This window comes from Lactuca saligna, chromosome 8, assembly GCF_052625555.1.
Source record: "Lactuca saligna cultivar CGN05327 chromosome 8, ASM5262555v1, whole genome shotgun sequence".
Classification (NCBI taxonomy): Eukaryota; Viridiplantae; Streptophyta; class Magnoliopsida; order Asterales; family Asteraceae; genus Lactuca; species Lactuca saligna.
The window spans coordinates 121572930-121590765 of record NC_136424.1 but is presented as its reverse complement, the minus strand read 5'-3'; the positions used below and the strand labels follow the sequence as shown (position 1 = coordinate 121590765).

The window sequence follows — 17836 nt, the reverse complement described above, 5'->3', positions numbered from 1 at the left end:
CTTAAGGGGAAGTCGGTTGTTAACACTCCTACTCCAAGCTCCACTCCGGTTTTGGCAATCGGGAAAAGTCGAGGGAAGAAGAGAAAGAGTTCTTCGAAGGGTACCAAGGTTAGGACCCTTGATGGCTCTTCTTCAAGTGGAACCAAGAAAGGTTTTGTCACTCCTTCTTCTGACCCAAAAGAGGCTGAATGCTTCTATTGCCATGAAAAATCACATTGGAAGCAGAACTGCCCAAAATACCAGCAAGATGTGAAGGATGGGAAAGTTAAACCCAACCATGCAGGTATTTACACTATCATTTCTAATAACACACCCCATTCTAAATCTTGGGTCCTTGATACCGGTTGTGGTATTCACATTTGTTGTGACTTGCAGGGACTAAGAAGAAGTGAGAATGTGGAGCAAGGAAGAATAAACTTAATCATGGGGAATAGAAAAGTTACACCTGTCACCAAGATTGGAGTTTATACTTTATCGCTAAGTAGTGGGTTAAATTTAGATTTGAATAAATATTGTTATTCGCCAAAAATGGCAAGAAATATTATTTCCTTTCATGCATTGTATAAACAAGGTTTCACCTTTTCATTTGATAATGAAGTTGGTTCGATTAATGCTTTCTTTAATAATGTTCTTTATTTTAAAGCATTACCTTGTGATGGTGTGTATGAAGTTGTATCTGTTGTAGATAACTCAGGAAATAATGTTTTGTGTATTGATTCTCTTAATAATAATAACTTGGATAAAACATCATTATGGCATTGTCGTCTTGGACATATAAGCAAGAAACGCATAGGCCAACTCCAAAAGGATGGAGTCTTGGAGTCGTTTGACCTAAAGTCAAATGATAGTTGCGAATCATGCTTACTTGGAAAAATGACGAAGTCACCCTTCACAGGCTCGTGTGAGAGGGGTGAAGGTTTGTTGGACCTTGTACACACGGATGTGTGTGGACCATTCAAACATGCCACAAGGGATGCTAATCGTTATTATTTGACTTTTACTGATGATTACATTAGATATGGATATGTCTACTTAATCAAGCATAAGTCAGAGACTTTCGAAAGGTTTAAGGAATTTAAACAGGAAGTCGAGAATCAATTGGGCAGGAACATTAAGATGCTTCGATCCGATCGAGGTGGTGAGTATCTTCGTTCAGAGTTCCTCGACTATCTAAGGGAATGTGGGATTGTCTCACAATTGACACCTCCCAGGACACCGCAGTTGAATGGTGTGGCTGAGAGGCGTAATCGAACCTTGTTAGACATGGTTCGTTCCATGATGAGTCGAGATTCGCTACCAATCTCATTCTGGGGGTATGCCTTAGAGACTGCCTCCCATATCCTTAATCTAATCCCTACAAAGAAAGTTGCCAAAACTCCTCACGAGATGTGGACTGGTAAAGTACCCAAACTAGACCATATCAAGATTTGGGGTTGCGAGGCTTTCATGAGTTGCGAGACTCATGATAAGCTCGAACCTCGAAGAGAGAGGTGTATTTTCATCGGCTACCCACAACAATCCTTTGGTTACCTCTTCTACAAACCTAGTGATAATGTGGTCTTTGTAGCAAGAAGAGGAGTCTTTCGAGAAAGAGAGTTTATAAGCCAAGGAGACAGTGGGAGGCAAATTGATCTTGAAGAAATTCAAGAGTCAAGTGGTGAAGGAACTTCAAACTCTAGCCCTCAACTTGAGGAGGAAACTCCTGTTGAGCCAATTGACGAATCTGTACCTCTGAGGCGTTCCACGAGAGTTAGGAGTGCACCTGAGCATTACTATGGATTCCATATTATTGCGGAAGGTGAGACACTTATTAGTGATGGGACACTAGTAAGTCAAGATGACCCTAACAACTACGAGGAAGCCATGGCAGGCCCCGAGTCTGCTAAATGGAAAGAGGCTATGGATAGCAAGATATAATCCATGTATGACAATCAAGTTTGGAACTTGGTTGAGAATGTACCAGGTCGTAAGACAGTAGGGTGCAAATGGATCTTCAAGAAGAAGACCGACATGGATGGTAATGTACACACTTATAAGGCTCGATTGGTCGCAAAGGGCTTCTCTCAAATTCTTGGAGTGGATTATGATGAGACCTTTTCTCCAGTAGCCAAGATTAAGTCTATTAGAGTTATGTTAGCCATAGCTGCATTTCATGACTATGAAATTTGGCAAATGGATGTCAAAACCGCTTTCCTTAATGGAAAGTTGGCTGAAGATGTTTACATGAGACAGCCAGAAGGTTTTGTCAGCAACGAGTACCCTAATAGAGTGTGTAAGCTTGAGAAATCCATCTATGGATTAAAGCAAGCACCTCGCAGATGGAATCTTTGCTTTGATGAAAAGGTCAAGGAATTTGGCTTTTCTAGGAGTGAAGATGAATCTTGTGTGTATGTCAAGGCTAGTGGGAGTATAGTTAGCTTTTTGGTATTGTATGTGGATGACATACTACTCATAGCAAACGACATTCCAACCCTGCAGGAAGTAAAGTTCTGGCTTGGGAAGTGTTTCGCTATGAAGGACCTTGGTGAAGCTGCCTATATTTTAGGGATAAGGATCTTGAGAGATCAGAGTAAAAGACTAATTGGACTTAGTCAGAGTACCTACTTGGATAAGGTGCTGAAGAGATTCAGCATGCAGGACTCCAAGAAAGGAGAGTTACCCATCCAGAGTAATGCCAAATTAAGTAAGACACAAAGCCCTAGCACTGAGGCTGAGATAGCAGAAATGAGTCGAATACCTTATGATTCGGCTGTAGGATCGATCATGTATGCTATGACGTGTACTCGACCTGATGTAGCCTTTGCCCTGAGCATGGTTAGCAGGTTTCAGGGGAACCCTGGCAAGGTACACTGGACTACGGTAAAGAATATTCTCAAGTACCTACGAAGGACTAAGGACTGGGTCCTTACCCTCGGTGGGAGTGATGACTTGAGAGTTGTAGGGTATAGTGATGCTAGCTTCCAGACTAATAGGGATAATTTCCGCTCTCAGTCGGGCTGGGTCTTTACCCCCCACGGAGGAGCAATTTCTTGTAAGAGTTCCAAGCAAGAGACAGTGGCTAATTCAACTTGCGAATCAGAGTATATTGCAGCGAGCGAGGCAGCAAAGGAGGCTATATGGCTAAAGAACTTCATCGGATACCTTGGAGTTGTACCAGCTATTAAAGAGCCAATGGAAATTTTCTGTGATAGTGAAAGTGTTGTTGCCTTAGCCAAGGAACCAAGGGATTACGGGAGATCCAGGCACATCAACAGAAAATACCATTTTATTAGACATCGAATAGAAGAAGGACTCCTCGTGGCAAAGAGGGTATCATCGGATGAGAACCCAGCAGATCCCCTCACGAAGGGATTGACTCGGGTTAAGCATCTCCAGCATGCTCGGAGCCTAGGGCTGAAGGATAATATTAGATTTAGTAGTTAGATAACCTCGAAATTTGTAAAGTGTAATTGACATCAGATGATGAATAAAATGTGTTTTATTTATGAGTAAAGTGTTGCTATCTCTTGTCAATCGTTTACTATATTTCTTTTGCATGTTTTGACTTCCAGAATAATTTTGTTTGGTATAACATATTATTCAAACCTCCATAGTCGGTCATATGTCGGAAGTAGGTATGAATCAAGACTGTCATGATTGGTTGCAGAGGTCAAAGGTGTTAGACTAGGCTACAACAATCATGAGTGCTCATAAGTTCTGAGCATTGGACTCAACCCACGCTCACTGGAATCACTTCATGGAATTCTATCTCGAGTGATCGTGAGACGGTAATATCATATAAGTCTTCAAACCTAGAGATATGATTTGTTACTTACAAGTTGGTTATGCATCGATTGTACGAAAACGCATTGGTAACTCGATGTTATAAATTGTGCTTTTGTGTGTAATTCAATGAGTGGTAGAATAAACATATGAGTCAAAGTTTATCTGTTCCTTCTTGGATTAGAAGCTGATATCTGGGCCCCTCGATGATTTTGTTTTGACCTATGTACCGGGCCCGTCAGAACTAAGTTGATGTGTTCAATTAAGTTCTTTGTCAAACAAATCGGAAATCGGGAAACAAACTGTTGGACAATAAGTAAGACATTGTTCCATGTATTCGTCCGAGTGATAATCTAGAACAGAGGATTATATGATCACTTATTTTAAATGGCGTACCATCATCTTCTCAGTTCCGAGAAACCTTGAAAAGAGCTACGATTGTCGATCGGTTCCTGAAGTCATACTTGCAGTAATAGTTATTAGACTTATCCAAGTGGGAGACTGTTGGATAAGGTGTCTAAGTCCATAACTATTTCTGGTATGTACTTGACCCGACCCGGCATGGTCCATTTGGGTTGCATGGCACCATGCAATTGGATAGACTAAATGAGAGAACTAACACTTGGAGATTATTAATATATTATAAGTTCTAATATATTAATAATATTATTTGATTAGTTTGATCAAGAATTAATTTAGAATTAATTAAGTGATCAAAAGATAACTAATTAAATATATGGGTTGATTATGTAAATCATCCATATCTTGTATAGTAGGCTAAGAGGCTCCATGGATTATCAAGTTGGGTTCCACCCATAGGATGCTCCATGGGAGTTACAAACCCATGGGTCATGGAAATGAAGAGTCATGACACATTAGGGTTTACATGGTGTAACCCTAGATGTGGCAACACTATATAAGAACCATATTCTCCACCAAAATGGGCTATACATGTGAAATAAGAGGGCTAGGCCGATTTCAAGTAGTGTGCATTCTCTCAAAAGTCTTTCCAAGAGCATTTGGTGTTGTGTGAATCATTTGAGGCATCACACTTTGGGTGCTAGGCTCATAAGGTTTCAAGGAACATAAGCAACAACAAGGTAAGTTATTCTATCTATCATTCAAGTTAAAATTGTTCCCCATGTATGCTAGATAGGAATATAGCCTTGGAATTCAACTTTGCATGATAATTAGACAAACATAGATCCAAGGTTATTAGGGTTGCATGTACACTTAGGAAGTGTTAGAATGCTCAAAACCCAACACCTGAAGGTTCCAAAGATGGGAGAGTCAAAGAGTATGGCTGTGAATGTTTTGCAGGATCGGTGAAAAGAAAGGAAGCTTGATGAAAGAGCAAGATGAGTCTAATCACAAAGAAATGGATCTCAATCGCATGGACTTGAAGATTAGATTTTGAGCTTATATAATTATGATAGAATTGTTAGGAATATTCGACTACATAGTTTTCAATGGATTTTGCATTGTAAGGACAAATGTTTTCCGCTGCTTTTATAAATAAAATAAATTTTGTTTGACTTATTTATTTATTTGTTTATTTCCTTGCAATGAAATTGTTATGAAAATTGATGTTTACATATTTCTGCAACGAATGGATATGATTGTTATTTATGGAAGTGTCAAGAATTTACCAAATAGGGAGAGTTTCTCATCGCCCAAATTTCAATTGGACAGAAATTTGGAATCACGCAACTTGGTTGCATGATGAATGATAAATTTCATATTTGGAAATTAGACTAATTCATTGACAAAGTGTCAAGTGAAGGACTAGGAGATCGAGCACACAAAGTTGTGTGTTGATCAAGTCCACCATAAGAGTAACAAAGATATTCATCATGATTTACTAAAGGTTTAGTAAATATGATAAGATTAAGTGTAATTTGGAATTGATTAAAAAGGGGTAAATCAATGGCAGAACGAATAAGAAGAATCAAGTAGGCAGAAAGATAAAAGGTTCTCCATTCTATGAAGAAGGGAGAGTACCTTTTATGTTTTATGATAGGTCTTAATGATTAAGAACCATATCTCAAATGATCATCTAAGTGAGTCTTAGTACAATTGTATGTTTAAGAAGAGGAATCAAGAATTAAAGAAATGGTTAAATCAAGAAGTCAATCATACTTCGTTCTAAAACAAGTCTTAGAGTTAAGATTGTGACAATGAGTGACAAGTATTAAAAGGTTTATAACGTTCATCAAATGTGGAAAGTTGTGATGTCTTGGATAAGACAAAGACCGACTAGGACCAATTTATGAAGTGTTTTGATTAAAAACTACACTAACTCTTGAATATTTGTTTGTCAAGAAATGTCTATTGACAATAGAATCTTATATGTCAAGGAGTCGGTAGGAGTCTTAATGGTCTTGAAAGGTTTCAAGAACAAATCAAATACACCTTATCGATCATCACTAGCACACGAGTTGAGGTTAACAACCTATCGTGTTGACATTATTTTGTTTCTGTGCGGTTCCAATTGAGTTAATTATGCATGTGAGTCGTATGAGTTCTCATTTGAATGCATAAAAGTCAAGGACCTTGATCAATGGAAAGTACATTGATAGGAAAAGGTGAGTTGCTTAACTACTTGGAAGACATGGTTGGAAGCCGTGCTACCATAAGTCAAGAAATCAAGATTAAGAAAGTTCGATCCATATGAGTTTGAATTTGTCGTAAACCTTGGTTTTAACAAATTCACATGGATATGAACACATACACCGTTTAAATCTAAGTGTCATAAGATTTCCTCCTTCATGAAAATGATTGTGAGAAAATGCTTTCACTAAGAAAGATTTTAAGAAGATAGTGATTGTAAAATTGCATTCTCGAATTCGATTATGGTTACGATATCCCTTTCCATGATTTGAATTGTGAGGTTTGGCAATTAGTCTTAATTGTTTAGACAAACATATGAACTATCTAAGGCAAATGTGTATAAGTTCAAGAAGCATTGATAAAAGATTTTCAAAGCACTAAGTATTAGAAACATGAACTTAAGAAATTCAATAAGTATTGTTTTTCTGAAAGTTAAGTTGTTTCTGAATACATGTCAAAGCTAGTGGGAGCATAAGTGTTATGTTTTATAATAATCATCATGATAGTGGAAGCATAAATGTTATGATTGTATGATTATTAAGGCATGTATTCCAAGTTGGCAATATTAATTATAGAAAACAAGAGTTATACCTTGCAAAGTCGTAAGGGTTGTAAAGTTGTTTTGCTATAATTAAGGGAGAGAATTATTATGCTTCATTTCAAATCTAAAGGCTTAGGTTGAGAAATGTTATTAAATTTAGTCAAAGGTACATAGTGTGTTCTTAAAATTTCGATTATGATTACGGCATTCCTCTTCACAATTCGAGTTTTGAGAACATAGCAAATAAAACATTATGCATCGTGTCCCATACGCTTCGGGTAAAGGATCGATTGCAAGTGCTTTAATATTTGACCATTCTAAAGTTTTCCAAATGTCTAGCACATTTAGAGGGAAAAGGGACTAGAATCGGGTTTGACTAAAATAATTAAACAACTATCAAAGGATAATTCAAAGTTCGAATAGGATTGGTTGCTTGTGAGTAGTTGGAAGCATGGTATTGGATGGACCATATCGACATTATTATGAATAGAAAAGATTCCATTAATAATGAGTTGTCATATGGAAAATATAGAAATGTTTCCATATTGGATGGACCATATCAACATTATTATGAATAGATAATATTCTATTAAGAATAAGTTGTCATATGGAAAATATGGAAACGTTTCCATATTGGGAATTGAATATTGAAAATCTATGTCTAGATTAGAAACATTTATGCAAAAGGATGCTCAAAGGAATGTAATTTGAGTGAGAGACATCATATCTAATGAATTGTGTAGTAACAATCTCCGATAGAGGACTTTGTAATATCATTGACAATAGTCTTTGTGACTTTGGTGCAGTGACATTACGAAAGGATCATTGCATAAAATGTTAGAATCTAGCATATTCTATAAGTAGCAAGAATTTGATATTCTTTCACTTATGGAAAAGGATTTAGAGTTGTGAAATGAGAGTGATTGGAAATGTGTTCAATTTGATCTATTTCACAAAGAAAGAACCATAGGTAAACATTGTGTGCATGCTAGGAGCATGGGACAAGTGTAATAATTCAAGTAAGAAGTCGATTACCTGAAACGAAAAATAATGAGTAATCAATATGGTGATAAATAAAAGGTGTTTTATTTATGCTCAAAGGTTTGAGGCCATATGAGATTAGTATTATTCTTGTGTTTCACTTTGCATGTTTTGACTTCCTGAATAATTTAATTGGTTTAGAACAGTCAAATTATTCGAACAGGCCACAGTCGTTCATATGTTGGAAGTATATATGAATGAAGACTGTCGTGAATTGGTGTGTGGATTGTCTAAAAGAGTATTAGACATAAGTAAATGTTTGCTGCAACGTTCATGAGTGCTTATGAATAAGATTTGAGCATTGGATTAAACCCACGCTCACTTGGATCACTCCATGAATTGTATCATGAGTGATTGGTGAGACGATAACATCTTATATTCTTGAAACCGAGATGTGTGAGTTGTATATTGCAAATCGGTTGCACATTGATAATATGTAAACGCACCAGTAACTTGGTGTCATAAAACATATTGTTGTGTGTGATTCGGTGAGTGAGTACAAGCAAGCATTGTATCAAAGTTTATCCGTTCCTTTTATCCAAAGTAGGATAAAAGCGATATCTTTGGACCCCTCGATGATTTAGTGATGACAAACGTAAATGCTCGGCCGGGCTAGGGCTAATTTGATTTGTTCAATTAGTCAGTCGTCGTAAATCGGAAATCGGGAAACAACACATAGACTGAGAGAATGATTTCAATCCATGTCTCACGTCTATACGATATATAAAATGGAGGAATATATGATCCCTTATCTAAAGGACAGGTTACTGATAAGATCAGAGTTTGACATCGTCTTTGAGAGCTACGATTGCTAATCGGGTAGTACTTACTATTATAGTTACTAGACTTATCCAAGTGGGAGACTGTTGGATTAGTGTCTAAGCCCGTAACCATATTTGTCAAGTACTTGACCCGATTGTGCATGGTCCTTTTGGGTTGCCTTCACCAAAGCAACTTGACTGGAGAAATAATAGAGAAAGAGGTTATTATGATTTATTAATATGTTATAAGAATAATATATTAAAGGAGAAATCATAAATGTTTAATTAATATTGGTCAATAATTAATTAGGAATTAATTTTGTGATCAAGTGTAATTAATTAAACTAGAGGGGTTGAATTGTAATTATATGATAGTTACAAAATATGGTAATGGTTATCCTAGATATAGGTTGGACGAATTCAGGGGATAAGATATCCTTGAAATCGTCCAAAGGATAAGGATAAGGGTTTTCAAGGCTTATCTTATGGTTACTTGGTGGGCAAGCAACTAGATAAGGATAAGGACTGAAACCCTAATCTCTACACCTATATAAAGACCCCTAAGGCCATAAGAATTCGTCCATGCCTTGTCTAGGGTTCCTAGGGACGAATCTCACACCTCTTCCCTCTCTCTATTACCTCTCCATTTTCTCTTGGTGTTTGTGAGCCATTAGAGGTATTACACTTGTGGTACTTGCTTTCAAAGACAAGGAGGTTCAAGATTTAAGTTGTTATTACAATATAACAACAAGAGGTATGTATTTCATCTTTCCTTGAGGATTTCGAAATTCTTAGAAGCCTTTTAGGGTTCTTCAAGTGTTCATAATGTTGTGTATCTAATAGTGAAAACGTAGATACAATTCTAGGGTTGCATGCACACATAGGATTGTTTGTACAAAACCCAACAGAAACCGACCCAAACTCTAACTTATCCAAACTCATTCATAACTCCAACGCGATACGTATCCCCAACATCCATCTAGTAGCACTAAAAGATGACATTCCCGCAACATCTGGAGGAATACTAATCACCTTTTACTAACATGACCAACCCCGCTACCCTGTAGTAGACTAACCCCTTGGAGTGACAAACTCCCTTGTACACTGTCTTGTACATGCTGCACTGACTCTGGCCCTGCTGGCCCTTCACCTGATGATCAGAAATCATGGGTCTCTTCCCGAGACCCCTTTATATACGCACCTGACACACACCTCTCTTTCTAGGGTGCTCCCAAATCGATCCTGCATTTGCAACTCTTGGAAATCATATCCTTCAGGGTTTGACACCCTGTCATGCTCACTAGCTCGCTTGCCAATGGCTAAGCTGCAACAAATGGAACATCCCCTGTCCCCAAACCGGGTCACAAACTCTTCCCTTAAGCTTCTTAGATTCTCCAAGACTCTCACTGATTTGAGTATGGATCTTGTGCTTTCAGTAGTACGGGCCCAATACTACCTTCCACACCTATCCATACTTTCCTCAGCAATCCTCTCGAATCCTCCAAGTCACTTCCTTAAACTAATACCCCAAGTCTCAATCATCCTCACTGCTAACTCACTGAAACATATCCTAGGCTTCCTTAGGTTCCCGAACTCACCCAATCCTCAGCTGCTGAAAGATTCCCAGTAATGGCAACTAGCTACCTCATGAATATAGCCACATGCAACAGAGATCAGATAATCCTTCAAGTAACTGACTCATCCCTATAACGGTTAGAATCAAACGAGAGCTGCACAATAGGGTCAAATTTATCACTCTGAGATTATCCAGCCTGTACCACATGTGACTTAGCATATTCACTAAATAGCTAACTCACATTACTAAGAGTCCACAAAGCATAAAGCAAGCAGTATTCAGACAATGGAAAATATAACCATCATATTCCAATCAAATCATTTTATCCTCTAATTAGGAATCTGTACATGCAATTCAAAGGCTCATACAATTAGGCATAACCTAAACAGGCTATCCTATCACTGACTGATCAATACTAGCATACAAGTCTACAAACACATATAATAGGCATATAAGGCATCCTCCTAGATCCTTAGCCCTAATCTAGCATGCGGTTCTCATAAGCATATCACATCATAACATCTCATAACATGTACGGATATCTTGGGGAAAACTTACTTGAGCTCGGCTGATTGCACGCAGACCTTGTTCTTTTCAAAGTCATTTTCTCTTTTCAAACTTCTTTTTATAAAATGCTTTTACTTTTGAAAATTTTTATACCAAGCCCTTAGTTTGAGTTCAGACACACCCGAGAGTATGTCCGAATCCCTCAAACCAAGGCTCTGATACCAACTTGTAATATCCTAAAAATACAGGCCAAAAATTTCACTTTTAAATACGTCATTATAAAACCAACGGTGTAATAAAACATTTGTAATTTCATGTCATGTCAAAACCAAAGTAGAGATAATTAAACATGTTATTATAAAACAATATCATAGTGTAATCCCAAAGATCTCATGTGCGGAAAACCATAGTGTGATGCGTTGCGATCAAGCCGGCTCCTTTCCTTTAAACACGAAGTACCTGAAACCAAAACTGAAAACCGTAAGCACGAAGCTTAGTGAGTTCCCCCATCATACCACATACCATACAATCACATATCATACATATTGCCAGACATTTCTAGGGTGCCCGACCTACCCGGTACGGCCATTCTGGGGTGCCGACCTACCCGCATCAAGCCATTCTGGGGTGCTGACTACCCTTCGGTCCTAACAACCGAACCTTGGGGACTATTTCACCCCCTACTGTTACTATCACATATATCATAACATAACATATTATCAGACATATGTGGGGTGCCTGAACTACCCTTCGGTCCTATCAACCGAACTTGGGGACTGGTCCCCTCCTACTACCTCTATCACATAAAATATAACAAGCCAGCATGCAAACATATAATCACATACTATCAGACGTGTCTAGGGTGTCTGACTACCCTTAGGTCCTAACAACCGAACTTTACTACTATCACATACAACATATCATGCTAGCATATAACATATCAGGTAGTAGCAACCTAGATGGTATCACAAAGACAATCATCTATCATACGTCTCCTACTGGTGGGCCGGCATTGTGGGCTTAGACCCACCGCTACTGGAAGGTAACTCACCTCATACTGCTGAAGTCCCGTAGATACAACCCCACACTGCTGAAGTCCCACATACTCAACCCCAGCTGCTGGATGACAGATTCCCGAACTGTCAACACCAAAATAACACCGAATTAATAATTGGGTCCCAACACATAACCATAAATACATACTTGGATAATTACTACATTACCCTAAGATTGGCTTTATTCAAGTCCAAGGCCCAAACCATAGGCCCAAAGCGAACTAGGAATCAAAGCCCAGCATATGGCCCAATTTTCCAAATTGGGCCCAGGCCTATATGTGGTCTTATGGCCCAACATAATACAATCATTAAGACCCAACTATGGTCCATCTATGGCCCAAATTTCCAAATTGGGCCCAACCCCTTACATGGGACTTACCCTAGGCCCATTAAATTATTTTAGCCCATATAATTATTCTTGGACGGCCCATTAATAATCCAATCATTAAGGCCCAATAGAAAGGCCCAACAATAAACCCAAGTGAAGTTAGGGTTTCACATAAAATGCCGATTAGGGTTAAGTTTCCTACTTAACCCATTAAGGAATTATTCCTCTAAGGACTTAATCCATTAAGTCCATCATTCTTTTAAATAAGTCATATGGTGTGATTGGGCTTAATCACACAATTCCATTCCAATGGCCCAAATGTGGGTCTCGATAAGTCCAAGCCCATAATCCCAAATTAGAGTTTTCACATGAAATGATGATTAAGGTTCAGTGTTTCTTTCTTAACCCATTAAGGACTTAATCCATTAAATCCATTATGCCCTACGCTAGTTTGCCAATGATTATTACTTATTATTTAAGATTTAATAATTAATTCTCGTGTGCGTCCCAAGCAATTTCCATAAATTAGGGTTTTATTGGCATTATGGTCTTCCAATCCAAATATTAGCCCATTTATCAATTTGTTGGCCTTTTATGACAATTAGGGCTTTATTGGGCCTAATAAGCCCACTAAAATCTTATTAAGCCAATATAGGTTTAATTGGATCCATTAGAGTCCGTTAAGCTTCATTGGGCCCATTAAAGCTCCTTTGAGCCCATTAGGGTTTCTAGCACCCCAAACGAATCAATCTCACAAGGCAAGCACACCACCACCCGACACGGCGGTCGGTGGCGGTAGCCACCACCCTAGGGATGCTTATGAAGATCAAGTAAGATTATATATATTTGTATTTCATGTTTTAAGTTCCATTTAACAATGTACTTTTTACTTTGTAGACATACATGCAAGATTTTTGTTAGATTAGTTTATAGTATGAATGTAAGATTGTTAAAACTAAGAATTTGTTTAGTTATATAATTAATGTATTATATTGACAATGTAGGATTTGAATGGGTTACCAAATCTATCATCATCAAGATATCGAAACTCGGATGTTCATGATGCCAATAATGAAGATGGTAATCCGGCTAATTGGATTGGAAAAGACTTTGATGACCAAGTAAGATTAGCTCATTACCAATATTTACTTCTTTAGCATTCTGTCCAAAATTTGAATGTTGCATAAGTCACTCAATTTAAGTTGTTTTGACCTGAATCTTTTTCCTACAGGTAGATTAGGATTTTCAGTTAAGTTTAGACTATTAAAATGCTTGATTTGATTCAAAACTGAATGAGTTACAAACCCCGCAAGGAAGCGTTTCAAATCATAATTTTTTTTTTATTTATTTTTTTATTTTTTATGTTTCAGCAATTAAACATAATCTGACATTGTTGTTCAAATGTGCATAACTCACTCAGTTTAAGTTTTTTTTACCTGAATCCTTTTCCTACATGTAGTTTAGGTTTTGTAGTTAATTTTAGACTATAAAAACGCTTGATTTGTTTAAATATTGAATGAGTTACAAGCCCCGTAAGGAAGCATGTCAAATCAGATTTTTTTTTTTTTTTTTTTTAATGTTTCAGCAATTAAACGTAATCTGACTTTGTTGTTCAAATGTGCATAACTCACTTAACTTAAGTTGTTTTGACCCGAATCTTTTTCCTACACGTGGTTTAGATTTTGTAGTTAAGTTTAGACTATAAAAATGATTGATTTGGTTAAAAATTGAATGAGTTACAAGCCCCGCAAGGAAGCGTGTCAAAATCAGATTTTTTTAATGTTTCAACAATTAAACGTAATATGACTTTGTTGTTCAAATGTGCATAACTTACTCAGTTGAAGTTGTTATGGCCTGAATCTTTTTCCTACATGTATTTTAGGCTTTGTAGTTAAGTTTAGACTATAAAAACATTTAATTTGGTTAAAAATTGAATGAGTTACATGTCTTGGAATATAGCATACCAAATATGTTTTTTGTTGCAGCAACATACATGAAACTTTGAATGTATTTTATTTGTTCTTTTTTATAAATCCAATGTTTCAGAAAAGTGTGGAATGGATACCATCACATTCATACTTTGAGATGATTAAAAAGATGATGGAGTTCCTTGAGAAGTTTAAGAAGAAAACTGAAAAAGTTTCGTGTTCAACAAAGCCTATATTCAATACGTATACCCGGAGATCCTAAACATAGAGCAACATCTTAGGAAACATGAATCCAACCTGGATTTTTTGTTTATGGTACCGGATATGAAAGAAAAATATGACAGATATTGGGGTGACTATGACAATATAAGTGATTATGTCTTCTTTGTGACATTCTTAGATCCTCAATGCAAGTCAAAGTTTATGAAAATTGTTTATACCCAAATGCTTAAAGTCAAGAACAAAGATAATAAGATGTCCGTTGATGAGATAGAATCGAAAGCACGTGCAAAGGTTATTAAAATCGAATGCAAATTGGACAAATTTTTCAAGACGTACTTGGAAATGTCAAACATAACCTCATCGTCTCAACAAGAAACTCCCGAAGAAGTTGTTAATTTTGATGACAAAAATGAATTCTTTGGAAGTGATATGACCTTGGGAGGTTTCCCATCGACTTTGTCAGAAAGTTAATTGCAACGATACTTAAACGAGGACCTAATTGGATTTGACAAATGATATAATATCCTCACATGGTGAAAAAATAACACGGTGCGGTTCCCGATCGTTGCTCGAATGGCAAGAGGTATCGACCTTCTTTTACTCTAATTTTCATTTTTAATTTATAAATTCATGTAGTGTATTATACACTAATTTGTTTCTTAATAAATATTTTGGGGATGCAAATTTCCACCGTAGCATCCGAATCCACATTCACTAACGGTCGTCGAGTAATTACTGACTACCGTACTAATTTGTCCGTTGTGATTGTGGAGGCATTGATATGCACTCAAGATTGGCTAAGAAAGAGTAGCTTGCCTATATATGACTACGACGAAGTGCACGATGTGTTAGTTGACGATGACATCGCTATTGGTGATACACTAATACTTGTTACATCTTATTTTTAACGTTTTATTAGTAATTTTTACATTTTATTAAGTAATAACGCTTTTCTTTTGTATTATATATAGACATTGTGGATGCTATACACAACTTAAAGCTAACGGGGAAGAGATTGGAGAATTAGTCAAAATGTTACATAGATGTTGGAATCCACATATTAAACTTTGTTTTTTTTAGAGGAGGGGGGGGGGGGGGGGGGGAGGGGAACTTGAAAGTATATTTTGAATGTTGAATATTAGATAGTTAATGATGGTGTAATGGTTTTTTGAAAGAGAGATATTGATTTATTTTTGATAATATCAAAATTGTAGTTTTTCATATATTGTTCGGCAAACGCTTTTTTATGTAGATTACATTCAAAAAAATTAACAAAACCCAACAGTTTTACAAAATGACAAACAAAACCTATAGACATTATGAAACAATTAGTGCACACAAATATGTATTAAACTAAAACCGACAAGAACCGGACATAAAACGAAATCATAACCCAAAAATACATTATTATTTCTCGAAGATCGGTTCCAAAATTGAAGACCCGTTAAAAACCGAAACCGGTAGAACCGGTGGGTCGGTTCGGTTCTTAATTTTGGTCGAAGCCGATCCCCGGGTCGGATCCGAGTCGAGCCGGTTCAGTTCGTTTGCTCATGCATATCTGATGATATAGGGCAAGGTATTCCAAAAATGGAACAAGTGTTAAAAGTGCATCCAATTGATTCGATCTTGATGAATTTCAAAAAGAGAAATGAGGGTTTGAAAAAATCTATAACGAGAATTCTTGCAATTCATTGGGTATTCTTAATTGATGTTGAGCTAACTGGATATGAGGTTTTCACATATGACATGTGTGAATTGTATATTTTAGCACATCAAATACATGTTTTTTTATGTTTATATATGTTATTTGGTTAACATATAAATGAAAAAAAAATCATATTTTTCTCAAATATGTATGCGGTTTTTGTAGATGACATCTAAGAAAATATCAAAGAAAATGTACATTTTCATACATCATATTTGTATATTTTCTCATATCCCATATAAGAAAAATATATAATTTTCAGATTCATTTTAAGAAAATATACATTTTAATGTATGAAAAAATGTATTTTTTTTTTCTTTTATAGCAAATTGTGTCTAAAAGATGTTGGATATAGCTCCAAAATAGTGTATTTTCTCAAATAGATATAACATTTTTGTAGATCCATCTATGAAGATATAATATTATCATTTATTTCCTTACATGTTCTTTAACACTTCATTTGTTAATGTAGCATGAACAATCATTTAGTGACCAAATGAATGCCAAAGCTACTACAGACAACCTTTTGATTCTTAGAGGAAACAAATAGTTCGTTGACAATTGAGCATTTGGATTGACTTATTTATAATGAGATTTTTTTTTTTTTCATATAAAATGGTCGAGTATTTAGAAAAATGTAATAGATATGAAATGTACGCCGTTTCTTGCTTTATTTCCTATTGAAGCTTTGATTCAAATAATTTATGAGCATATGCGAAAATAAAATGTAAAAAATGAGATTTTTTTTTTTTACTTTGAATTAGTGGACCACATTAGACCTATTTTCTCGACCTATTTGGATAATTTTTACAGCCCACGAAATGTTGGAGTGACGTTTTTTTCAGCCCAACAAGACGTGCGACTTTTTTGCAGATGGATAATTTTTTTCACATGAATCTATTAGCGAAAAAGATGGCTGTGGGATTTCGACTATTTTTTTATTAAATTTTGAAACATAATAAATAAAATCAGACCTACTTTTTTACTATTTACAAATATTAGTGACTACAAACATCCAATAAATGACCTGGAATTCTCTTCTCTTATAAATAATAGATCCATAGTATTAATTAATAAATTACATAAAGTCAAAACAAAACATTTATCATGTGTTTGCTGTAAGCCCCATTAAATCGCACTGCAACACATTGGTCCAGCCACTTGCAGGTTTCTTTAATAATTCTTTTTTGCCGTTTTAGGGAGAGAAAAAAAACCTAAGTAGGTAAATATAACCACATATACATATACATATACAATAAGTTGTCTGCGTATAAAATATCATCAAACATTCCAATAATTATATGAGCATGTATAATAAACATTATTTACATGCATAAAATCATAAAATATCACATGAAGAAGTTGTACTATAAGTCGTTTTTTATAAGTTGAACTAAAAAGATGGACATAGTAAAATATAACAAATTGTTGTTTATCTATTGCTAGTCATTATTTCAATTTGATAATACTGATTTAGACTTTTAGTGCATATTTGATTTTAAATTTCTTAAAGTTGATTAATAATGTATCACGTTATTGCATTATGTTTCTAATTAGATATTATATTTTAATAAACGGGGGGAGTTTCACAAAAAAACAAAAGTTTGACTTGATATGTATTATGTAACCTAAAGTTGCCATTAATTGGTGATTAGATATTTGAAATATTTATTACTAAATATAGAATAAATAACGTATGAAAAAATAAAAAATTCATTTTGTTGAGAGTGGGATTTGAACCCACGCCCTTTCGGACCAGAACCTTAATCTGGCGCCTTAGACCAACTCGGCCATCTCAAC

General features: G+C 36.0%; 1 non-coding gene across 1 annotated transcript; it reads right to left on the bottom strand.

The window, feature by feature from the left end:
• Positions 1-17755: 17755 nt before the first annotated feature.
• TRNAL-AAG (transfer RNA leucine (anticodon AAG)) lies at positions 17756-17836 on the bottom strand. The gene has a single exon. It is a non-coding gene; the product is annotated as a tRNA-Leu (tRNA).